The sequence below is a fragment of the Syzygium oleosum genome, unplaced genomic scaffold (genome assembly GCF_021117445.2).
Source record: "Syzygium oleosum isolate NSW1041296 unplaced genomic scaffold, Sole_v2.1 Sole_v2.38, whole genome shotgun sequence".
In the NCBI taxonomy this organism is placed as follows: Eukaryota; Viridiplantae; Streptophyta; class Magnoliopsida; order Myrtales; family Myrtaceae; genus Syzygium; species Syzygium oleosum.
The window spans coordinates 1,628,931-1,637,352 of NW_026607522.1; positions in this window are offsets into that span (position 1 = coordinate 1,628,931).

Genomic DNA, 8,422 nt, shown 5'->3' on the forward strand with positions numbered 1-8,422 from the left:
TAAAAAATGCACAAACTTCTTATTGGTGTCCAATATACCGTCCGTTGGACTATCATTTAAATCAAAGATAAAAAGTTGACATAGTGACTAATGTGGACCGTGCGAGTCTAGCGTTTTTTTTTACTCCGCTTCCAAATCGAAGAAACAATGCCAATTACAGGGTTTATCACTTGCAACGTGGGTTGTCAATTACAGGGCAAAATTGGGGTCTCGAGTTAAAAAAAACTTAGGGTTCTTACCGTCGGTTTTGATGAAGGCTTGAGAAGATGGCATTGTTTCTTCGATTTGGACGCCATGTCAGCAAAGACCTGAGGTGGACAGTCCACGTCCGCCGCCCTTTTCACCTTTGATTTGGAAGGCAAATTACCGTGCGCCGGACTTGGGCTACGTTTATATCATTTTTAGACAAATGAAAATTCGCGACAAAGTTGGGCTACACCCATAAGTTTGTATTTTGTCTAAGGAATTAGGCCAGTCTTTCCTCTATCACCACCAAACAAAAGTTATAAATATATATCGTCTTACATTTTTTTTTCCTCCAATTGTATTTCCTTTTTGTATTTCATCCTAGAAAAGCTAGTTTGCCAATGTTAATTGCTACAAGAGCTCAAGCTTTTCTTAAAATACATTTCGTCCTATTTACCCTCTTCAAAAAGTGATATTCACCCTGGCGTGGTGTGCCTCGATCACCTTCTACCAGCTGTTCGCATTTCTTATGATTTCTCAGTTTATTTTATTTCATTCGAACAATAATGAGAGGCCAAACGGCTTCCGGACAACCTCAAAACACTAAATTTCAACAGGGGTCTTCTAACAGAAGTTCATTTTTGCACGGTTTCCCCTATCACGTCCCGTATTTACAAAAAATTTTGTACCATCTTATGTTGAGGTTGATGTCTTGTATTTTGTTATTCAAGAGATTATGAGGCGGTTCCGAAAGACCCCCTGACGACTGGACAGCATTGGGGTGCGGGCGGGGGTCGCGGGGGCAGCGCCCCCGGGCCGCCAAAGACGTTTTATGTTCAGTCATAGAATGATTTATATGGGAAAACTAAATATTTTAGGCTTTGTGGGCTATATATATTTAGAGCAAAACAGGTCTCTAAAACAGAGGTAGGGGGTGAAAAAGAGTGGCTGTACACTTTTCTACGTTATTAGTGAAACGGATCTCTTCTCCCCATGGACGTAGGTAGGCGGAACATCTCCCTTGCTGAACTACATAAATTCTTGTGTTGTGTGAATTTCTATTACTTTCTTGCATCATTGATAGGATCGAATTTAGATATACGACACCTTATTTAAAAGAAACGGTATGTTTGCTAAGCTCGAAAAGAGTTTCCAACTGCCTTTTAATTATCTCTTCTTTCTAGAGGAAAGAGAGAGAGAGAGAGAGAAAAATGCATAAGATGTCAGATGCAATTTATGATCACGGAGAATTTGGGAGATTTCTATTGAATCCTCTAAGTTTTTGCAGTCTAGTCATCGCGGATCATAATTAGATCATTAGCTCACTATGAGTTTGGGCTGAATCTCGCTTGTTCATCAATCGTGACCTTTTGTCTTCTCAAAAGTACCATTTTGCATCTGCCCACGAAATCTCGTGACCAAGGAGAACAAATTACTCTCTTAAACGACACCACCCCTAATTCCCAAATTATCCTAACCCCCAAATGTAACAAACGCTATTTCGTAAAAGCCTTAACAGGGAAGATAAACGATTGATATCCAAAGCAGTATTCCCTTATTTTTGTTGGAAGGAAACTATTTCAAAATGAGTCTTGAGTACATTTGAGTTGTCTTAATTATCGTACCAAGACGGACATAGATAATCTAGAGTTATCTTAAATAAGGCCTTAGGTTTTCTTAATCGAAAATTGGAGAAATCGATTCACTCGGATCTGTGAGAGCTTTTATATGATTTACATTTTAAGGTTTAAAGCTAGTTGCGTTTGGTGCAACATTTTCAAAGAGCTTTAGGCCTCCGGATCTCGCACGATGCTATAAGCTTCGCCGAGGGTCAGTCGATGCCGGCAAGCTTCGTGTAGGTGAGATCCACCCCTTGGGTCAGTGACCTCTGCTTTGCCTTGGCTAGGGTCACATAACCGCAACAATCCTTGTCGAGGTGTCATGGCCTTTGGTCAACTAATGTACTAAAAGGTTGTGCTTTTTCCACTTCTCATTTGGCTTAGAGACCTTCTTTTCTTGTGTTTTTTACTATACTATCTTGCAGGGCCCACCACTTTTGGCATTTTTTTTTTGTCTTATTTTAACTTTCAACTCACTCTCGAACTTTTGTCTTACCTCTTTGCAGAACGTGAAAGTCGAAACCCACACATGTGCACCCCAACTCCCCTGAGAAGGTGGGGATTCGAACTCCCAACCTTCCTCTTCTCATGTGGGAAGAGTGGTCACTAGGGTAACCCACTTCTGGTATAACTCTATAAAAGTGATCCATTTTTCTATTATTTAGTCAACTTTTTTTTTATTTTTTCGACCAAAAAAAAAATCCTTTTGTTTTGCTTCTTTTTTTTTTCATTGTGGGTCCTACTTTCCTTCTTCTTTCTTTCTTTCTTTCTTTCTTTCTTTTCACACCTTTGACGTCTCAATTCTCCACTCTTGCAAATCGTCTCTTTGTTTTCTCTATTGCAAGCCATTCTCTTCTTTCTACGTCTCCCACTTTTGCTTCTTCTTCTTCTTCTTTTTCAAACCCATTGTCCTCTATTTTCTATCTATGATGTCAACTCCATCGTCCTCCACACATTGGTCTCACTAGTGACCCCCCAATAAGCCCTTGTTCTCCGTCGCGCTCAGCGGAACAGTAGACCACATTGTTGTCGATTCTGGTATAGTAGACCACATTTGTTCTTGAGATCAAACAACCAAATTAAGCATATCCTACATCATTATTTCAACAAGTCAATTAATAATAAGTAACAATAGCATCCCAAAATTGATGATGAAGAATTTATGGAAACCATAGTAAGATACTGAACCTAGAGGGAGCAAAAGTCTATAGGACGCGAGTATGCTACAGACTATAAAGCAACTACACAATTAATTCATAAAACACTATTTTGATGCAGTCTACACTCTAAGCATGTTATTGAAACACAAGATCAAGCATTTCCACAACCCAAAACTCAAATTCACTTTTAACAAAAGATATCCAAAAACACTTAATATCGATCGGAATGAGCATGATTCGAGACCAAGAAAATAAAAAAGGAAAAAATATAAGCTTTTGCCGAAACAGTACCTTCGATAGCGAATAAGAAGGGTACGGATTATTAAAGTAAGTAGTTCTTTTAGGGATTGCATATATAGGAGAGATTTGTGGTGGAAGAAGAAGAAAAAGGAGTGAGAGGCAGAGAAATAAGCGAAATGGCCTGCAAGAGAGAAAACAATGATACGATTTGCAAGAACAGAGAACTGAAACGTCAAAGCGTGGAAAGAGAGAAAGAAGAAGAATGAAAGTGAGGCCTGCATGGTAAAGAAAGAAGAAATAAGAAAAAAGAGTTGACCAAATAATAAAAAATGATCACTTTTGTAGAATTTTACTTGAAATGGTGGGCCCACAAGTAATAGTATAGTCAAAATACAAAAATGAAGTGTCTATATCAAAGGAGGAGTGGAAAAATCGCCATCCTTTGCTTTTTATAAAACATTTTTCGAATTTTTTGTCTAGATGTAAAGTTATTGGCCAAAAGCTCTCCTAAACGCACCGTACGCCTACCAAGGATGGGTGCTCTAATGTTAAGATAGTAATTGTGTCAAATGCATTACTAAAGTCAAAATGTTCATATCTTTATTTTCCTAAATAGATTATAGTCACATCATAAATCCTAGCGTGTGCTTCTTATTTGATACTCTTCTTACAACGAGGAGCTCACTTGAATTAATAATTCTTGAATTCATGAAATACCAACATTAACCTAATGGGGCTAACCTTACCAAAAAAAAACATTAACCTAATGGGGCTAAAATAAGAAAAAATTTAGTAATATTTTCATCCTTTGTGCTTGAAAAATTGTTTGATCAAGCATATTGAACCCTTGGCGGGTGTCATTAGGACGAAGTGAAGTACATTTCAAAAGTACATCCACGGGATAAGTACGATGGAAGCTCTATATGTTTCAACCCCTTTGTTAATTTAGTCTCAAACGTTTTTTAAAATATACAACTAAGTTTTTAACACATCCATCGACAGATGCCACATCATGCCCGTAATGAGTTAAGGTCCCGATTGCACATTAATTAAACCTCCGCGACTCAAATTATTAAAATTTACAGACTTAGAGCTCAATTGATCAGCGCATAAAAGTGATTATAAAAAAAAGAAATTAAGGGACAAAAATGAGACAAAGAGTAAGCTACAGAGAGTGGCCTGTTTTTTTTTTATAAATATTTTCTGTTGGGGGAATATTAAACTCTGCTGGCGGTTTGCTGTTGCCATCTTCGTGCAACTGCTGACCACGTGGCACGTTGTGGTTGGCCGAGAGCGAGGGGACAGCTTACCAGCTCCACATGGATGCTGCTGGATGCCATGGATTCCGAGTGTCTCCCAACTGCGATCCGTTAAGCAAACAACGTTAAATCAGTCAACCGTCCCACTAAACTCCAACTTTAGTTGTTAAGAAAAGGATATATTGGTTGAACGAATGTACATAACATGAAATCGAATTGCGTTTGTGTATTCACATTGCGAAATTCCGAGCACCCTCTTGAAAATTCATACAATTTGGATCGATTTCCTCCCGCTTGAGCCATTTGATTTCGAATTTGATTTGTTATTATACGTGTATATATGTATGTATCAAATACTTCGGAATTTCAATTAAGTAAACGGTCATTTCAATTGGTTTTCAGTTGGATCGTTATGTTATTGCTTGTTCAAAAAATTAAACAGAAGCTTGATGCGCTAGAAGATAATCGCGGACCTTGCGATTTTGTTTTGCTTTCTTTATCTTCATGATCTTTTCGTTATATATGATTTTGGTTACTTTTGAATATAATATAATTATATTTGATTTAGAGTTTTGTCGGGATTTTCATATTATTTATTCTTGAATGTTCAAATAAAAAAAAAAACAAGTTTTACTTCTCTTTTGAGAATTAATCGAATCTTGAGAGTTTCTCTCCAAATTTTGTGATTTCTACGTGTTTTTTTTTTTTGTGAGTTGTGATTGTGTTATCCTCATTTCTACCAAGGCAAGGTGTTATTCATAATATAAGGCATGACGGGCGCTTTTTTTTTTTGTGACACACTACATAATATGTGCTTATGACTTTAAAATCCATGTCACCTCTCTCTCTCTCTCTCTCTCTCTCTCTCTCTCTCTCTCTCTCTCTCTCTCTCTCTCTCTCTCTCTCCTCGTGTTTGAACTCCGTAACAGCCTCAACTCAACCCACAATTTGATCGAGCTCGGCTGTGACATCGGCTGAGCTTGACCCAAACTAAATCTAGCGCTGAGCTTGACCTTAGATCATCTCTCTCTCATGTTCGAACTCCGTCACGGCCTCGACTCAACCCCCAATCCGGTCAAACTTGCATCGACCGAGCTCGATCTTGATTAAATCTAGTGTCGAGCTTGACCTTAGATCGCATGGAGCTCGACGCCAATAGGGCGTCGGCTATGGCCAACCCATGGAGAATCGAAGACAAACGAGGCGGAGTGGATGATACAGACGGGAAGACTTACCTGTGAAAGGCAGTGATGGTGTTAATCAGACAATCGAGGGAGCAACGGCTCCAATCGATCGGTGATCAAGGACATCGGTTGAGTGAAGAGGGGAGAGAGTTATGTGTGTGTGAACTTTTGATTTTTTTTGGTGGGATGTTTTTGTTTGAAAATGCAAATTGCAAATTTCCAAAAGTAAGAATGTCACTTTTTTTTTTTTGGTCGATAATACTTCAAACTTCATCACTTGACGTGGGTACAAAACTTGGATATAGTGCATAAAATTGTCCCCCTTTTTTTTTATCGTGCGTGCTGAATCCCATATCCATGTGCTTCACATGGGCTATGTGGAAGATAAGAAAGATTCTCTGCTCTATGTTTCAAGAGATAAAAAGATTTATCTAACAAGTGAAAGCCAAACGAGTCTCAACATGTTGGCAAACACATTTCTTAAATTTTTCCTTTTCTTGGAAATGGGAAGAGATGGTGCACGACAAAGAAAAGTTCCATGAAATAGGAAAATTCATGCATGTTCACGGGGGTATCCAAGCAATGATGGCTGATTATTAATTAAAGAGGATTAACCCCTAAATCATAAGCTTTGTCCTGCCAATTACTCGTAGGGTTAGGCTCACATGGTGTATGATTATCCGTAAAAGGAAAACTAAAAAGCTGAGAAAGCATCATCCCCACATAATCATCAAAGTTGAGAGAAAAGCTGATCCAAGGTATCGCTTTATATTGACAGGGAGATTATCCATGATCGAAAAGTTGCTGATCATGTTCGACTTCGACCTTAGGCCAGGCGACGAATCGTTGAGAGGAAAGACCTTGACTTCAGATCTCGACTTCGTCACTTCGACATCAGATCTCAACCTCGGTGAGTCACCATGTCATGACTTCAGGCGAGGAAGACGGTGAACATTTTAAAATCAAGGGGCAAAAGCGGAATATGAAAAAAATTGATGAGGACAAAAATGGAACAAGAAAAATTCATTTATTAGGGACTTCAATAGTTCAAAATCAAGGGGCAAAAGAGAAATACAAAAAATTGATGAGGTGAAAAATGGAACAAACAAATTTCATTTATTGAGGACTTTAACATTATGCAAATACTGAAAGTCGAAGGTGGGGACCTACCTCGGGCCAAGGGACTTTGGAGAGCTTTGAAAATGCATTTATATTTTCTCAAAGCTTTCCAAAAAAATTACCAAACAGTACCTCTTGGCCAAGGGCCTTTAGGGTCCTAAAGGGCTTTGGCAAAGTGTTGCCAAACGCACTTGAAAGCCCGTGACATGCACATACTATATTCTTATTGACCTCTTTCCCACTTTCAAAAAGATCTTATTAATTTGCAAAGAAAAGAACTCTCAAAAGATTTAATAGTTTATAAAACAAATTTAAGTGATGAGGTAGATTGAAGTTCAAGTATCGAATGCGAAACATTCATAGAATTAGTTAATGATTATTTCGACCAATTTAATTACGGCTTTACCTATTTTTCCTTATTGAATATGATTATACTTCATTTTATTAAGGGGCGTGAACTAAGAGAGATAATTAATTTAATACTTCAGTCGTAGGCCGATTTTTATTTATAGGGAAAATTCCAAATAATGGCTCGAAGTACTCTCATTTTCTCAAATAAGGGTCTGAAGTGAACATTATTTTAAATAAGGGTCTAAAGTGACTATGTCAATCTCAAAAAAGGACCTGACCTTACTGGAGTCAAGGGCATTTTCGTCTTTTAATTTTTTCTTTCCTTTTTTCCTTTTTTGTTTTTTTCTTTCCATGAAAAACAAACTAAAAAATGGAAAAAAAAAACAAGCAGGAGGGCTGGTCGCCGCCCCATCGCCGGTGAGGAAACGGTGCCTCAGTGAGGGCTAGCGACCTTGCCGACCAAAAGTGAAGGCCAAGCCCTCACCTCTGGCCGATTAGGGTCATCGACCCTCGCTGAGGCCCCGACTACCCAGCCGGACATCGCTGCCACCCCACTGGCGATGGGGCAGCGGCCCGCTTGTTTTTCCCCTTTCAAAAAAAAACTTTTATTTTTTTTATTTTTAATCTAATTTAACTAAAATTTAAGTTAAAATTATTTTTGGACGAAAATGCCCTTTGACCTGCTGAAAAATTTGGCCGGCCGGCGGGGTTAGGCCCTAATTTGAAACTGTTATAGTCACTTCATGCCCTTATTTGAGAAAATGAGGGCACTTCGAGTTTTTATTAGGAATTTTCTCTTATTTTTATTATCCTTGGTTGGTAAAACTTTAAAAAGCTCGGAGGTTGCCCATGTTTAAATTCATTTCGGAAGAAACGAGCATAGAAGCATAATGGCAGTTTCGTAATAACGCTGGGAACAGAAGGGTGGTGGCGTAAGGAAAGTGGAGAAAAAGAGAAAAATAAAAAAAAAACCCAGAATATATTTCAGAGGGAAGAAAAAAGAAAAAGAGAAGAATTAGTGGACGGGTCTTCTCCACGCGCCTTTGTGAAGACCCGCAACGGACGGATATGTAGTCTTCGTGGGGCCCAGGACGCGTGTCAGCCACGTGAGCCAAAACGCGTCACCAGCTTGATCTTACGCGGTGGAGACATAATCCGCCGAGAATTAGGCGGCATCTCCACGTAAACGAAATAATAAATGACTTTAATCTATATTTTGACAGATTATTGCATCACGAGAGTATAAGGGTGCGTACGGTAACATTTCTATTTTCAGGAAAAATAAATTTTTAGAAATAATTTTT